This window comes from Balaenoptera acutorostrata, chromosome 4, assembly GCF_949987535.1.
Source record: "Balaenoptera acutorostrata chromosome 4, mBalAcu1.1, whole genome shotgun sequence".
Lineage (NCBI taxonomy): Eukaryota > Metazoa > Chordata > Mammalia > Artiodactyla > Balaenopteridae > Balaenoptera > Balaenoptera acutorostrata.
The window spans coordinates 140,953,956-140,972,282 of NC_080067.1; the positions used below are offsets into that span (position 1 = coordinate 140,953,956).

General features: G+C 37.3%; 2 protein-coding genes across 8 annotated transcripts in view; both read left to right on the forward strand.

Moving 5' to 3' along the window:
• SLC5A3 (solute carrier family 5 member 3) overlaps positions 1 to 18,327 on the forward strand; it is a 34,142-nt gene that overhangs the window by 4,173 nt on the left and 11,642 nt on the right. The window contains exon 1 of one of the 6 annotated variants that reach the window (XM_007183722.2): positions 1,118 to 7,942. The exons of 4 other annotated variants lie outside the window; for them this stretch is intronic. The gene's annotated coding sequence lies outside the window, so the exon portion shown is untranslated. Of the gene's footprint in view, positions 1 to 1,117; positions 7,943 to 10,154; positions 17,261 to 18,327 lie in introns of those variants that run through there. One more of the 6 variants, XM_007183721.3, reaches the window with a different exon arrangement.
• The window catches only part of MRPS6 (mitochondrial ribosomal protein S6), a 63,733-nt gene that overhangs the window by 3,627 nt on the left and 41,779 nt on the right, over positions 1 to 18,327 (forward strand). The window lies entirely within an intron of this gene.

An 18,327-nucleotide genomic window follows, 5' to 3' on the forward strand; every position in this document is an offset into this window, starting at 1 on the left:
AAAATTTTGTTTGGGATAGGCTCAGGAAGAGGAATTTTGAGGTTAAAAAAAGATCTATGTAGGACATTTATATATTTTGGTTACTTAGTTTAGGAACACTTTATCATGTCTTAGCACATTTGCCCAGAGGATGATCACAATTGGCATATTTAGAGTTGTGAAAGCCCTGGGAAAATATTTTTTCCTGAAGTCTTCTCATTGCTACTTAGGAATTTTTAGGAATTAAAGGTTAATGGTTTAAATAATAATTAGTTTAATTCTAAGTGAATATAGGTGTGTACAATAAAATAGCATTTATATATCCTCTTGCATAATTTTTCAAATAGGAATAAAAGTAGATAGCTACTTAGGAAATCAAATTCTTTTTCATTAAAAGAGATTTCGCAAGTTATTTTATGTTTAATATCCTTCATTTTTAATTTCATTGAAAATCAGATTATATTTTAAATTTTACGATAACATTGAAATAGTTGTTTGTAAGTAAAGAGTTTTACGATGTACTGAGTTTAATTTATGACCTGGGTTTTATAAGTTTAGAAATAGAAGTGTAGTGATATTCCTAAAACTGTACAAAGCAGTAGGTTTTCTGATAATGCAGTGAAGAGTCTCTTCTATTTCTCCTCAGTCAAGCCTTTTCGGTTAGAAAACCTGGCAAAAGTTGTGTACTCTAGAGTTGTATCCCAGGTTTAGGATCTTGTGAAAGTAATTGCTACAAAATGTTTGCATTTTAGATACTTTTTGGAGGCATAGGGTCTAATAATGAACTCAAGTATGGAACTGGCCAACCTTAGGTCATTGTAGCTTGGCTTGCTTGGCAACATTTGGTAACTAGGAGCTAGTGATACTTTTGCTGTCAGTTGGTGGCAGACAGAAGTTCAAATGGAAACATATTTGTTCTAGTTGTCAGATGGCTAAGTTAGTCTCTTTTTCCTTCTGTGAGCCCTCCCTTAACAGCTTAGCTTGTAGCTTGTATCTTTAATAATCACCCTTTGTGTTTTGTCTACTTGAAATCAGACAACTTAAAATAGTTATCCAGTAATGAAAGACTTGAGCCTTGTGGGCAATGTTGTACTTTCACTTGGTACTAAAGTTTTCTTGGGTTACAGCTTATTGCCGCAGCAAGCGATTGAAGAAGGAGTCCTGTTCCTGCCCCTGAGCTTACAGCTAAGGTACAAGGAGTGGCTTGGGGGTAAGGAATCCTTCCTCACCAGACATGGTTTGTATGTATGAAGACTGCTTGTCAGAAGTTTGACATTCTGCACTAAATTCTTTGTTATTCATGACTCACACATTCAGTACAGCTGTTTGTTGCTTTTTAGAATCTACATGTTTCATATGCAGACTGCTATTGAATCTTCTCACCTTTAGATTATAAAATCACTTTAAAGAAAACTAAGTGTGAAAGCATTGAGGAAATTCTGAAGTAATGTTTTTCATCTGGTACCTTCACTGTATTTGTAGTTCAGGTAGAATTTATCTGTTGAAGATGAGGAATACATCTTTTTAGTGGAAGGCAGTTCTAAACCAACAAGGAATGTTACCAACACATGTAGTTAATTTCTTAGGGGAATCACATTTAAGGAATTAGTCAGATTTAAAGAAATCATTCAAATTTAATGAATGTCTGGTAAGTTATCAATTTATCTAAAGGAAAAACTACCCTCAGAAGTTCAGAAAAAGACAGTTAATCCAGTCCTGTTATCCTTGTTGTACTTAGAGCAGGAGTTGGCAAACTATATGGTTCACAGGCCAAATCCAACCTGTCACCTGCATTTGTATGGCCTGTGAGCTTAAGGAAGGATTTTACATTTTTAAATAGTTGGGAAAAAATTAGGAGTATTTTATGAAAGTTATATGAAGTTCTAATATCAGAGTCCATAAATGCAGGTGTTTTGGAACATAACTCTATTCATTTGTTTATATTTATTATCTGGTCCTTTACAACAAAAATTTGCTGACCCCTTATTTACACATAATTTCCTAGGTTCACCATTTCTCTTAGCTTCTTATATGGTGCTGTTTTCTGAGATTTCTGCTTTGATTCCTTCCTTTCCCTCTATATACTGTACCTTTGCTTTCATGTGGTTTAACCTTCATATGGTTTGCCTTTTTTTTGGTAACAAGCCAAGAACTCTGGTATTTTGTACTCTTCTGTGCTGGTTATAGCCTCCTGGATGTTCCCTTGGCTCTGCAAACTCAATGTGATTCAAACTTAATGAGTTGCCTACCCCAAAACTTGTCTAACTTATTTCTGTTCGTGGCTTCTGTTTTCTGTCACATGTGGCTGAACCAATCCAACTCTTTGTTCCTTCAGTCTCAATCCCATATAGTCTCTTCTCTGCCCTAGCTGAACTACTTACGTTTCTTGCTTGGATTCTTACAGTTTCTTAGGTGGTCTCTCTAACATATTGCTGTGGGGGAGGATAATCAATGCCTGTAAATATGCTTTTTGGAGTGCAAGAGTATAAGTTCTTGAGATACTTTGAAAGAATTAAATTGGGATGCATTTTAAAGAAAATAACACAAACCATTGTTACAAAGCATTGTATAATGATGTCTTTTTGATTACATCATTACCGTCCCATATCAGTTGATTGTGTCAACACCATTGCCAAATTACAGCACATTCAGAGATGTGCTCTTTTTCAAAGATACTCCTAATGAAGTCTGGCATCCAAGGCCACCTGTGATATGACTCCAATCTTTTTTTTTAACCTCATCTCTCAATTTCTTTCATTCTCCATTTCGTATAGTACTGAGTAAAGAGAATTGCTGTAGATCCCTATAAATACCATTCCCTTTTATTTCCTTTGGTGCCTGTGTCACACTGCTTTTCTTGTAATGCCCTCCTGTATTACCCCATCATCTCCATGAAGACATGCTTCAAGTTCATTTTAACTCATCTGGTACATGAAACAAATATTGAGGACCTGCACTGTTATGAGTATAATATTTCCTTTGGACTTGCATGGTGTGTTTCCGTGTCTTATCACATGGACCACTTTCTACTTAGTATTACAGTTAATTGGTGAATGTTTCATACCTCCTTTGGTAGGTTACATGTTCTTGAGGGTCAGGTCTGTTTCATTTCTGTCCTCTGCTCTGCTTTGCACACAAGGTTGATATTCACTTAGCTGCCTTATGGGGATTCCTCTTCTATCTGTCTAAAACAGTTCTTGAATGTGAGATAGCATGCTGACCTCTTGTGCTAGTAAGTTGCTTTCAAGTCAGTGCACTTTGCACTGAGAGAGTTGTATGCTTATCAGAAGTTGTGTTGATTTCCAAGACTATTTAATGGCAGGTAATCTTGCTTTTATAATTTAAATATGTAAACCGATGAAATGAGTGCAAACTTTTTTTTTTTTCCTGAAAACCAACTTGGATTCTTTGGAAAAACTTGATAAAGGTGAGTCACTAAAATAACGGCTGTAGAATTAGATATGGCTGTAATAACAAAGTTTTGGAGAAAGAATAACAATAATCCAGGATGATTCTGTATGTAGACTGCTTTACAAGATTTCTTAAAGCTTTCCACTTTAATGAAACTGGAATGGAGATTGTAGATGATGCATTTATAGATACAGTTTAGATCAAGCAGCAGGAACTTCGGTCAGCAAGGAGCACCACATCATTAATCCCGTTCTCCAAGTGCTTGACCCCATGTTAAGATTGAAAAATACATTCATGTGTTAAATGTAGATAAAATGTTTGTTATGTATGTATGATTTTTTGATTTCCTATTTTAGCTTTAATCCCTTTTTTACTTACTACTTTTGTATATGATTGTTTTGGATACAAAGGCTTTTGCTTCAATAAGTGCTCCGATTTTTGTTTTCTAAATGAATGGAAGAAATTAAGATCCGAAATGAAGATCCTGGTTGTGTTATGTTGGAATAAACAAAGAACTGACACTGGGACAGCAGAAAGAGCTTTAGAAACAATGAACCTCGTTTTGATTCCTGGCACCTACATCCTAGGAGTCTTAACCCTCTTGGATCCTCATTTCTGTCTGTAGGATGGGAGTGATCCCTCAGTTGGAGAGTCTTTGAAGATAAGATGGTAACACGACCTTAGAGGTAGTAGGTGTTCAGTGTGTCATTAAAGTAGCTTTGTGATCTCAGGCAAGTTATCAAACTTTATTGTGTAGTTTTCCATTATTCCCACTTTCTTAATGAAGAGACTCCAAAAGATAGATTTTTTTTATGTGTGAGCTACCAGAATCCAAGACTGAATCAAACCTGGAATATAGTACTTGCTCAGAAATTTTTGTATTGGTGAACATGAGCCATACTGCATAATAGCTTGCATGCTAATTAAGCAAGGTCTAGCTTCTGCATCCGTGAAACGTAGAATGTGTGTGTGAGGGAGCCCATGAATGAATTCCACTGCTTGGAATGGCCTCTCTGTCAGACAGATGTGCAGCGTTTATTCAGCAGCTACTGGCCTTTGCCAGGCTGAGTGCAGTGGGATTCCTCATCAAGAACTAAACTGTGTGCAACTGGGCTTTGTGTTCATCTCTCTCATCTGATCTTGTATAACTAGTACTTAGGTTTAATGTGTTTTTTAAGTGAGAAGGTTGGGAAAAGTGAAGAACAGGGAAAAATCTAAAAGAATTACTTTAGATAGACTAAGTGTCAAGGTGATTTGAGGCAGGTGGAGGGAAAACTTAGTATTTTAATCTTCAGTAAATGTTTGATTGCTAATTGCAAATTGCTAAATCTTTAGGGATGACCCTTTTTCAGTAAAATCAACACATGGAGCAGATAGATCATAGCCTAATTGATTTCTGCTGCTCCGTGATATCTTCAGTTAGTATTTTACTTTTCATTTTTGATGGAGCAATGTATTATAAAACTACATCTTTCCTTTTAATTGTTGATTTTGAGAGATTTTTTTCCACTCCTATTGGTACAGATTTTTTTCTTATAAAGGAATTAAAATACAACAGTATTATTTTATTTTTTAAGCATCATAGCATATGTTGCTGGAATGTATATGTTTCATTAACATTAACATGTTAACATTCATTAACACGCTTGATTGATTTTTAAATAATTGTCTTGTAAGCCAGGGGTACCTGTGATCCAAGTCAAAAATAAGACCATTTACAAGAGAATGCACATTTTGTATTGATGTATACTTAACTGTCAGTTTTTTAAGTCCAACTTTGTTTCAGACTTAATTTGTGACTTTTTTTCTACCTGATTATTTTACTCTGAAGCTGCATAATGAAATATTGGATGATGTAGGGTATTGGGTGCTGTATGAAGCAGGGTAGAGAAATATGTGTGTGTGTGAGTGTATAATAGTGGATGAAGAAACAAGAATGTGACCAAGAAGATCGAATAGTAATGCTGCTAACTTTGAAATCATTTTCATTGTGTTTGGAGACGGCAATGTGAAGTGTAAATATATTCATGAGTTAATGAAAGCTGTTTAACAAAGTTGCCTAAGAAATAGAAAGGTTATATGTTGAATTCTTTTGACTACGGTGTTTTAAAAACTGGGTAAGTATGAATCAGCCTTATTTTATCATAGTTTGGAGTGTTGTAATTCAAGACTGAAAGGGGTTAAGTGGGCCTGTGGTAAAATGGTAGAGCTGCTAGGGGTGGGGGGAAGGTAGGGGTGTGTGTGTGTGTGTGTGTGTGTGTGTGTGTGTGTACGTACGTGTGTGTGTGCACACATGCTGGTGGTGCTGGTGCTTACCACTACAGTCTATTATTGCCATGGGGAGTGTGGGCCAGGTTTTGCCAGCTTGTCCTTTTCTATCCTATTCTTAGCCAGAAATCCAGATTTTACGGGAAGTCTGATTTTTAAGATGTCGCAACTAAAAATATTTAAGCACCATGGACCTAAGGAAATGTATCTGTTGGTCAGGTATGGCTACCATCTTGTAATTTCTGATTTAGATGATGGGCTTTAGATGTTCTTTAAAGACATCCTTAATTGCCTTTAGAACTCTCTTAGCATTTAGGTTACAAAATTTGCTGCTCACACATTGACAGAACCCATCTTGTTAATTGGTCATTGATTTACAGTAGGACTAATAATTAGTAAATGGCAAACATGTTCATGTCTTAAAAGTAGTATCAGTTTCTAGTTCTGGACTCGTGGATTATGTATGCCCATTTAGGCTAAGTGTACGGACAGACTTCAGAGAGCTGCACAGAGACTGAGGTATTGACTTAGTGTGGACTGTCAGCGATTGGTATTCATAGTCTACTTCTTCTTTAGATGTCTGGGTGATTGCTTATTTTAAGCATGCCTTAGTACAGTTTGGTTTACACCCACTGTACTAAAGTCTTACAGGTTTGAAATACTGCTTCCTGGAAAAGACTGCTTTATCTAGAAAATGACATTTTTTTGCTCAGGGTATATCTATGAAATTCACATTAGCTTATATGACACATGATCCTTGGAATATAGTATTACTATGAAAGAAATTAGGTGCTCTTCTAGTCAGAGGATAGAACAAGAGGATGATACAATATTATAATTTTTGGCCAGGCTTCATGTTTCCATGGAATGGAAGCCAAGTCATTACCTTGACTGACTTTCCCTTTTTGTCTTTGTTACTTCCCCACTCCCACTCCAGATACATAACAGCAGATTGCAAATAAACTCAGGTCCAGTTTGTTCTTCCCTACCTTTCAAGTCCAGGGTACAGTTGATTTGTTCCCATCCCTCTCCCCCATCATTTTTATTATGATTACAGTGCCCTAGTTAAGGGAATCCTTACCCACTTTGGGAACATTTCAGTAGAGGTTGATGTGGATGAGAGCTTAAAAATGGAATTGCAAGTGAAGGTAGGGACTTAAAACCTCGACCTGGAGCTCTCAGTGCTCATAAAGTGGCATTTCCCTGCTTCTGTCCTAGCATCAAGAATACCTGGTTTTGAATTCCCTGGCGGTCCAGTGGTTAGGACTCTGTGCTTTCACTGCTGAGGGCGTGGATTCAATCCCTGGTCGGGCAACTAAGTAAGATCCCACAAGCCATGCGGCGCGACCAAAAAAAAAAAAAAAAAAAAAATTCCTGGTTTTGTCTTTGTTTAGACTTCAGTGTCTCCTTGACACCTACCTTGCCTATTACAATGCTTTAATTTTGTCAGGTGTAGAAACCCAAGTGCAGCTATAACAGCCAGATTGCTGTGGATGTACTTCAGTATGAGAACACATTGACTGTGTGGTGGTCAGGTCGTAGCTGAGCTTGGATTTCAGGTGCTGGGAAGGTCCTCGTGTGGGAACCCATGTGTAGTCTTTGCTTGTATTAGAAGGATGGAGGACCAAAGTCCCAGATACCTGTCCTGTTTTCAGTTGTTCAGGTGTCCTGTGTGCAAATTATGAATATAAGACATTGTTCAGTACTGGTTTTGATTCGGATTCAAGGTGAGTTTCTGCTGCTGAATAAAAAGCGAAATTTGGGGGTAAGATCTTTGCCAGGCGTATGTTGCAGGGAAGGTGTACTTAAGTGTCCTTTTAAAAAAACTGCTTCAACCATTATTAAGTAAATATATGACCCAGTAGTAGGTTGTTTTGATTGTCATTCTTTTGTGCTGGTATACTGCTTGCCTTCTGTTTTGTTGACAGTTACGTGAGAAAGCAGTTTCGTGAAGTATACTACCTTGAAAACCTTAGACACCGAGTTTCCATCAGGGATGATCTTTAGTCCAGCAGACTCTAGTAGCATGATTGGTCTCAGGAATGCCATTCTTATGTATAGACTGAGGGCCAGGACTTTGTGGAAATTCAGTTTAAGGAGATTAAAGTGAAGAAAAGAAATTCCTTCTAATATTTCCTTTATTAAATATTTTATCTGATTAGGATGAAATAATTGGAAGCTACTTATAATTTCAAGATCTCCTACCTTCTGACATCCAAGGAAAGCACTTCTGATCTTATTTTTCTGGATTTTTGTACCAGTCTACTAGTTCTATCTTTGAAATGTAAGAGAAAAATCCAGCTGCATTTGTAATCTACAAAACCGTGCCTCAGTTTTATGTTCACTTCTTAGGTTCAGTTCAGGGCATAATTTCTTCCAGTCCTTCCAAATTCTGTTAAAGTTATCCTGTTTATGGTCCTATTGTTTACTTCTTGAAAATCCTGTATTCCCCAAACCTTGGAGAAGATTGGAAGGTTTTAAAATTTTCTAACCAAAAGTATCTGCCTGAGGAAACATCCCAATTTCAGGATCTTCTATTTTATGACTTGGCCTCCTGGGAGAATTAGAATCTGGTCTACCAGGAAGACTCTTGTGTTTACATTTTCTGGCCTCAGTCTCATGGAAAAATGAGAAACTTCTTGGCCTCTGTTCTTCTAGGAACATAAAACTGGAACCAAGTAGGATGAGAACAGAAAACATGACGGTAAACCACCAAGTTGACCTGGTTGGGTGTCTGACATCTGTAAATCTTATGGTTTGTAATACCTAATTCTTAGTGGCTGGTTTAAGCAGGGTGTGTGTGTGTGTGTGTTACATATATGTGTGTGTGTGTATTCCCTCCACCCCTTGAATATTCAGCCATCTTAAGGGTTAGATAGTGTGATCTCCATTTTACACATGAAAAAACTGAAGCAGAAGGGTACGTGGGACCACACAGCTCAGCAAGGGGCCAAGTCAGGATCCTAAAGGCAGTCTCAAACTAGAAGCTATACTTTTGATCACTGCATCTGTAGAAAACAGTGTACACTGTACTGGTATTAGAGCTATAAAGTCCCCTTAGACTGGAGGAAGTATTTTGTATCTGTTTTGGGTGCCTAGTAGGTGGCAGCACTACCATGTGTTTGGGGAATAGAGTGGTAAACTGTAGCACAAAGTTCCAGCTTTCATAAGGCTTACATTCTAACGAGGGAGACAAACTAGCAAATGCTGTGAAGAGAAACAGCAGGATAAGGGGACAAACGTGGCCTTATATTTTCATTATAGTGCTCAGGCAAGGCTGAGACTTCAGTGAGGGAGCGAGCCATGGCCATTAACTGCGGGCAGAAGAGCAGGAATGAGTGCAGAGGTCTTGGAGTGGTTATTATTAACATGGCATTCAATTCAGCAGGCTTTTATTTTATAGGTCGTCTTCAAGCCTTTCATGAAAGAATTGACAGCATATGACAGTTTAATGCTAACTTTTTTCCCACAGGACTTTTATCTATCTTGATGAAGTTGGCTTGAGGTACATGTTTTTCCCATTTTATAGAAGTGAGAATTAAGATGTGGACTCGAGCATATGTAAAGGTGACTCCTTTAACGAATCTCCGTATTGTATCCATCACCCAGCTTCAGCAGTTATCACCGTTTACCACTCTTGCTTTATCTCTACCACCCCTTCCCTTTATTTATTTATGTATTTTGCTGGAGTATTTTATATTTTCTTAACTTTATCTTAAAATTTTAAACCTTTAGAAGAGTTACCGGTATAAGAACCATTCAGTTAACACCTGTATGCTTTTCACCTAGATCACTAATTTGCTGTATTGGCTCTTTTTTAATCATTTGAGAGTTGCAGGCATTGTTGACATGCCTTTCTTAGGAATAAGGACTTTCTTCCTAACCATAGCATGACCATTACACTCAGATTTGACATCAATACAATACAATTATAGAATGTTCAATTTGTGTTCTAATTTACCTTGTTATTCCAGTGTTATCCTTTAGTTCTTCAGTCCAGTATTCAGTCAAGGCTCATGTATTTGGTTGTTTAGTCTTCTTGATCTAGAGCAGTTCTCAAGCCTTTGTCATTAAGGAAAGTGTCACTTTGAAGAGTCCAGGCCCTCTGGTCTGGAGAATCCCTCAATTTGAATTTGTCTATCTGCTTTCTCATGATTAGAGATAGGTTAAACATTGTTGTCAGGAATGTTACATAGGGATGTCAGTTTGTCCCACTGTTGGGGATGTCAAACAATTATTTGGTTTAGGTGATATCCACCAGATTGCTTCATTATAAATGTACCTTTTTTCCTTTAGTAATTATTAAGTGATTTATGGAGTGACAAACTTGATTGAGACTCAATATTCTTTTCTCCAGCAGTCTTCCACTGGATTTAGCATTTATTGATGATTCAGAATCAGTTATTGCTGGAGTACTTTAAAGCAAATGCAGATATAAAATTTCTCCTGTGAATATTTATCATGTATCTAAAAGGTAAGGGCTTAAAAAACAAAAACAGAAAACCACAGTGCCTTTATGCCACCTCACTACAATTCCTTAACATCTAATATCCATATTCAAATGCCCTGAATTGTCTCAGTTGTTTCTCTACAGTTGATTTGCTTGAATCTGAATCCAAGCAACATCCACAGGTTGTATTTACTTGATGTTTTTGCAAGTGTTCCTGGGTATAGCATTCATGTCTGCCTTTAGAGATAAGATTAATTCTTGATGGGTGTAGATGTTGACAGCCTCAAGCATCCATTCTGAAGTTCCCATCAAACTTTCTTTCACCTAAGGGTTCTAGCATCCATTGCAATCATTGCCTAGGGACATTATTTCATTAGGGATTACGAAAGGTGATTCTCAGATTGCATCATTCCTTCTGTATCGATGAGCAGATTTTTTTCTGACCTGTGTTTATTTCTACTTTTTTATGTATACCTTCCTGGGGAGAGTTGTAAAAGGATACATTCTTCATCTTTACTTCACAGAGGATGGTTCTGGACTTCCTTAGTAATTCTGTAATATGTCCTCAATTTTCTCATATGTAAATTTGGGGGTAATTATGCCTACCTCTTGGGGATTTTGTGAGGATTAAATGGTCCGGTACATGTAGCTTAAAAATGGTGCCTGGCACTAATGTTGGGGTAAGCGCTAGTTATTAAAGTAACTTTTTCATTTAATTCTTCAAGTGTAATGGAGAGGCAGAGATGGGAGAGGTTCTTCATGTGTTGACATCAGCAGGATGCTTGAATTTGTGTAGAGTGAGCTGAGGGAAGTGCTGCTTGCGCACACCAGGCTGTCCTTTGTGGCTGCATGGAAACACCCATAATACACGAAGCGTGTATCACTGCACACTGTGCAATGGATACTGACAATTGAAGAGGTAGAATCTGGAACGCACTCTGAAATGGAGTTAGTACAATGAAGGGAAGTAGGTAGGTAGGCAGTATGAGATGGTGGCTCCAGGTACAGGTTTTTACTGTGTCATGGCCCTTTGAGTTTTTATCTGAACAAAGGGCAGCATGCTTGCCTAGTCTGATTTGTCTTGTTGTCATTCTACACTCAACTAGAGCTGTTTGAGATTGCAGATCACTTTGGTAGGGGAGGAAGTGCTTTACTTCTTCTTGGCCTTTTAATCTGCCTTCTCTTTCTGCTTTAAAAAAACCCCACTGTTGATAATTGTATAGAGTGTTGGAAGTTTAACACTCTTGATCAGGTGTTTAGTCATTAATATTTGATTCATTTATTTAAACATTTGAGCACCTGCAGTGTGCAAGATAGTGTTCTAGACACAGACCACATCAGTGAGCATCAGAGACTAGAGTCTCTGCCCTCATGGAATTTACATGTTGGTAGTGAGGTGACAGTAAATATGAGGAAGTTGTATAGTATGTTAGAAGGTGTTGAGTCCTGTGGAAAAAAATAAAGCAGGATAAGGAGAGATTGAGATGGTTAGGAAGTTACTTTTGAGCAAAGACAATGAGAGGAGAGCAAGTCTTGTGAAAATCTGGGGGTGCAGAGTGTGTCCTGCATAGGGAACAGCCAGTGTCAAGGTCCCGAGGCATGTTTGGTACATTGTGCATTGTGAGTAAAGAGGTGACTGCTTGCTGTGTTAATGCCCTGTTGTGGGCCAAGGGCCAGAGCTTGGAGACAGGTTAAGAGGCTAGGGCAGTTAACCGGATGAGATGGAATGGTGATTTGGATCAGGGTGCTAGTGGTTGAGATTCTGAGTGGTCTGATTCTGGATATATTTTTTGAGAGAAAGCTAACAGATTTTGCTAATGGATTGATTATGAGTGAGTTGAGAGAGAAAGTGAGCAAGCCCTCAGTGATGACTGATAATTTGGGCTTGAGCAATAGTAAGGATGGAGTCACCATTCTCTGAGGTGAGGAAGATTGAGAGTGGAACAGCTTTAAGGGGGTGAGCCAAATTATTCATACTCCCAAGGAAAAGGATAGGTGGTTACAAACACTTCATTCAGTAAGGACAGTGATCCATAGATTTTGCTATGAGAACTCGTATCTATAGATCATATAGCCAATTCTCTTAACCTAATGTCTTAAGGATGTAAGAGTTAGCAGATGAGGGAAGGCTGAGATTCATATAGCCTGTGGTAACAAGGTCAGATGTAGAATAGACTTTGAGACTTAATTTTTTAATTCTGACACTGAAAAAGAGAATGGAGGCAAAAGCCTTGGACTTGGAGAATGAGAAGCTGGTTGAGCCTTGATCTTCTAGCCGAATTTCCTGCTCTGTGTGTTTTTACTTACATAAGAAGCCTGTGCCTGGGACTTCTTTTTGTTTTGAATCTCTTCATTTTCTTCATACATATATTCATCACGAATGATCATACATAAATACTTCAGTTGGATTTTATCCTCTACACTCTTTGCAGTCTCTTTTGTTAACATTTGTTATATATACATCTCAGTTGTTTTCTCTGCAAACTCAAAATTTTTAAACATGGGTGATATTGAATGACCTTTTATTAATATTGTTTGTTTCTATTAATAAATGTCCTTTTCATTAAAGATAGTGTTGCATAGTGATTAAGGGAAGAAACAATTTAAACCTAGATGGGAGTGCAAATCCAGATGTAAACACAAATAACTGTATCCTGGAGTGTTATACTACCTCATTGGTTTCAGTTTTCTTGTGTGTAAAATGATCATAATAATTGTACTTATCTTATAATTGTTGTGAGGATTAAAGTAATGCATACAGCACTCTAGGCACAGTACCTACAAGGTGTTAAGACTTAGTGCCAGGTATTTATTTTTTATCTCCATTATTTATAACTCATTTATGATAACTAGTCGTTTGCAAGCAAATAGTGCTGAGCCTTTTGAATTCTTCCCATTAAAAGGTAACACAAAATGCTTAGTCATTGGGATTACATGATATGGTGTCATAGGCGCTACTACTCCGTTACTTTACGTTTTCATTTCTCTCAAAAAATATAGGTTATTGGAGTTTGCTCCATACACATGTTCTGGTATCATCCACATAAAGGTTGAAACCAGTAGTAGTTTCAAATTTACCCCCATACCCAAAAGGTCTTCATTGCTGAGACTTCTTTCGAAAAACAAACAAAACCCAAAAGACCCCTGGTGAGCCACACTTCTACATTCATAGAAGCAAATTAAAATGACTGTATCTTGGGGGATGTGTGTATATGGATGAAATGATAAATCTGGTGATTTATGAACTTTTCTAGGTGAATAAGATTTTATTTGACGAAATGGATTACTTACATGGGAAACCATCCCTCCTAACCCCCCACCCCCCAATAATTTGCTAAAAGTAGAGCCATTCTGGTTGGTAGAGGGTTGCTGGAGGGGGGCTTAAATCCCTGTTCACTCTGCCTCACCTCCCACCCCTGTGATGGGACACCCCCGTGTCCCATCTAGGAACCCTCAGAATATAGTTTGAATGCCATTTGAGTTCAATCACGGTTTCATACATTTCTTGCATACTTCCAAAAACTTGAACAGCAAGATTGTAGGTATAGTAGAAATGTTTTGCCAAAGAAATTTAAGGGCAAGCTCCTTAAATGTTTTAGGGACTATTATATGATTACATGTCTTCAGCTCCACTTGTAATTTAAAATTGGCTGGAATTCATATCTGTTGTATTCGAAACACTCATTTTCCTTTCGGTGTCACTGATAAACTGCTATCATAGCCAAGCTCTACATTTTTAAAGTTAAGCAAGGGTTGAGGAAGGCCCTGTTATGAGTATGTATATACCAAGCGCCAGTAACCTATTCCACTAGAGGAGTTTGCTTTGTTGGACTTTGAATCAAGATAACAAAAGTGAAAATGTGTCTGAAAAGTCCGTAAGTAGAATTTTATATAAATTTAGTGAGTTTTTTTGTATTTAACTTGAATGAAGTGATGTAGATAGGAGCTAATAGTTGAGTTGGTTGGGAGCCTGTTTAAAATATTTGTGACAGAACTGCATATTTAATACATTATTTTATTTAGTTCTTTTTATCTATAAATAACTTCTATGAGGCTCCTAAAACACCTGGGGTATCGTTGATAGTTTAATTTGAAAGGAGTCGATATCACCACTTCCAGTCTATGCAAGTTGTAGACAGTGAAGTGACGTTTACTGAGCACCTGCCTGTTGCACTGGGCAACACACTTTCTAGGTGTTACTTACTCCTTATTAAACCATTAGGAGCTGCGTGGTGCCTTCATTTTACAGACGAGACAGTTGAGGCTCATAGAGATTACTTGCCTAAGGTCCTGCAGTTAGGAAGTGACAGAGCTTGGACCCCCAGCCCTTCAAAGCTCGTCTGCTTTCTTGACCATGCCACCTACACATGTAAGTTTTCAGACGTGTCGGTGTGTTCTGTACCCCTTAAATTACTAGTTAGTAAAGGGAATATTTTCCATCGAATCAGAAAATGAGCAAGACTTGGCAAGCCTACTATTGACAGTAGTGGGCTCTGCCTATTCAGATTGTCCTTTTGAATGTTTGGTTTTTAAATCGACCCCAAAGCTAAAACGATTGTGGTTTGGTCACATTGAGGGTCACTTTGTTCTACTCTTTGGTAGTTCACGAGCCTCATTGAGTTTATTATGACTTGCAGCCCTGATGGCTTTAAGGTTTGTTTTTCTTGTTCTTTGTTTGGTTTTTATGGCAGATGACTTTCTTTTAAGAGTGACCATACATCCTGGATTTTACACAATGTCCCAGAATAGCTTCCTAGCTTGGAAGATAAACTATATGTTCTCCCTAGATAATAGAAGAGAGATGTTAGATTTGGTCATAACTAATTACGTTTTGATTATATTACCTGAAGGGGTTTAATAGCTGATTTAAATTTGGTCTTACCTATTTTACTCTTTATAGTTCAAACACAGCAAATATTTGTGTACACTTCTTTATTTGGATTAATTCTTTAATTGTAATTTAATTCATCCAAGTAAATGAAATAGTACTTTCATGTACCAAGATTGTATTTTAATTTTGTGCGGAACTATCAACAAAACACTGCTTTCTGAGACAGAAGCGCCCTCCTGTTGGGGAGAGTCTCTCTGTTTCACAACACCCTTGTGTTTGATTGAAATCAGCTCAATTTCTTACACTGGCCATCATAACTAGGGGACCATTTCTTTATACATTCTACGTCTATTACTCTCATTACAGAAATAATCGTTTTCTTAAAAATGCACTACCAAGGAGCCAACCCACATACTTACCATTACTATACCTACTTTATTACTTGTCCCACATTTCTCACTTAAGGGATTTATCTGAACCATGAACCAGCTTAGTCCTAGAAATATAAAAACATAAATTAAAAAATTTCATTTTAGCTGGAGAAAAAATTTTTCCATGTATATTCTTTCTAACAATAAAGGAACTCTGGATAGTGTTCGTTATATTTTTGTTGTAGAAATGTTTACTTTTTTAAAAGAGTGAGAAAAAATATGCAAAACTTGTATATTTTATTTGGAACCATTTTTTAAGAATTGCACACTTCATCTCCTAAAAGGCTGTGACAGTCTCTCTTAATGACTAGGATGTGAAATTTGGCTGCATTGTATTATAGTATTTTATATTTTTCTGTAAACTAATTTGATCTGTTTTTGTTTTTGTTTCCTTTTCCAGTCTTTACTAGGTGCTGGTCTCTGGATGTTTTTTGTTTAAATTGGAAAAATCTTAAATCTGTCCACAGACTGCTATGGTATCCAGTGAGATGGGGACTGTTGGCAGTGGCTTTTGAAGGATCTGAGGGGCAGAAAGAGCTGAGAACTCGGCCTTGAGCTAGTGTTTGGCGTCTTCCTGCTGCCTCTCCTGTGGGCCCAACATCTTTTCTCTCTAGCTTACCTGCCAGCTGTTCTAGGGAAGTTAGGGGTTAGACCAGTCTAAGCATTCATCACGGAGCGGAATATGGCTTAGGTATCTTACTTGCATCATATTTGACGATGGGAAGGTGTTGTTTATTTTAGCAGTGCTTCCTAGTGATCGGAGAAGGAAGGGCTTGTTTTGTCTCTGAGCCCTCTGCTCTTTGAATAGATAGGCTGCTGCAGCAGCCGCTGCAACACATAGCCCCTTCCACCTTCCCTCCAGACAAACATAAAAGCACTCTGGCTGTTTGTCCCTTCTTGAGGAGACAGATGGTCAAGTATTGCCGTTGAGAAGAGAGACACTTGAAATGGCCCTTCTGACCAGTGAGCTAGGCTTATCTGTGTGTAAGTTGGAACAAAATGGCAAGGGTATGGCTTGGATGTTGGATGGCAGTGGGAGCTCTGTTGGGGGGCAGGGATCTCATAATTGCCAACTACAGTTTTCTTTGTAATTGAGGACCTAACCCTTATACTGAAATGTTACAGGTACCCTTTTAAATAATTAATATTTATTAGTCACCTGATTAGATTTTATTAAAAATTTAGGTAATTCTTCCTAAATAATGTCCAAGTATTTTTTTAAATAACTTGAACATTTTGGGGTCAGAGAAAGTAGTCATAGAAATACAAGCAGCTTCAGGTTTTGGCAAGTATGAAGTGATACAAATACCAACTTTTAGTGTATTTTATGTTTTTGTGTGTGGCAGTTTTACTCATGCCAGTCATTATTGACACTGGCTTTTAGGAGGAAAGATTTTAGTTTTTTTTAGTGTAACTGTTGTAGTGCTTTATGCTTAAAAAGGCATAAAGATGGGTTTAAGACATTTCTACATGGCAGCATTATTAATTAGACCTAATAACCTAATTCGGTAGCGTGTTTATCTTTAAGCATTATTTCCAGCTCTTTTCCTTACCAGTAAGAGGTGTGTTGTTAAGTGTTTAGTACTGTGGTCTATTTGGAAAAGAGGTGGCTTTTAGTATCATTTATAGGACTTAATAATTTTTAAAGGAAAATATCTAGATTCATCAAAAAGCATCTGCTTTGTCAAGCATAAAAAAACATTTCACTCTGAGGTTGCCTTATCTCAAAAGGAGAAATCACTTTAGGAGTTAACATGTGGAAGGCATTAGGTTGAATTACAAAGTGTTTTTCATATTGGTCTTTCAGCTCCAATTATAATAACTTTGAAGATTCAGAATTTGTCTCTTTTTCCAGGAGAAAACCCGTCATATTCATAAACTCAATTTTAGGTAAATTTAAATGTCTGTTTTTCAATGATTTTCTTAATCCAGGACTGAAAAAATCTGATTGACTTATTGAAGATAATTTATTATCTAATGGTTTATAGATGTCTGTTTTGTTTAGGTTTGGAAGATATAACAATAATGACGTTATTTTTCAGTCTTCCAGAAAAATTTTCTCTTTCTTCCTCCTCTCCTTGCTCTGTATACCCTTCAACAAGAAAGCATTTAAAAGGAAAAATTATTCAGCAAAATCAAACCTTGAGTCAGTGCCTTTATCTTCTCAGAGGTTCTCTTGGAAATAATGCCTGATGAAATGGAAGGGAAGGAGATTACTTTCTTTAACATTAAACAAATCTTTTTTTCAATGTCTTCCTTCTAGCTAGCAGAGTAAAATTTTAGGGTTGTTTATAAGTTGTATGTTCCTAGTTTTTTTGTGTGGAACATCTTGTTTCCCCTTAGGGCAGGAGTCATGTCACAATTTCTAGGGTAATATATGATGACTAGCACAGAGGTACATTTGTAGTAGGAATCTAGGAAAATTTTGTAACAGTAGTCTGCACAGACTAAGCAGTACTTGGTATTGTGTTTGGGGGTAGATGATAATACTTAGTAAATACCTGTTCTGTCCAGGACCCTAACTGGCTATAAAATACATTACTCTTAGGATTCACAGTATTTGAAGATTCATTTTGGTGCCCTTATTTATTATGAATAATTAGTGTCATCCCCCCCCGCCCCCAAGGTGCGTTAAGACCTTGGTGCCTTTCCAATCTGAGACTACCACACTAAGACAAGAAAGGGCAGTGTCATGGTGGGCAGTTCTTAGTTGCCAGAGAAGTTAAGCCACTTAGTTAGGAGGTCGATGAATTTTTGTTCTTAGTTCAAAATGATAAATATTCTCCCTGACTTTAAGTATCAGATGTGATAGTATGGGTCACTCTTTCCTGTGGAACTAAAGTACATATATTTTAAAAGTTTTTTTTTTCTTTTTATAATGTCTTGTTGCGCCGTTTTGCTAGACTGAAAGTTTCCTCATCGCTTGGTGAGCCCCTCCTCTAATTCAATCTTTGTCT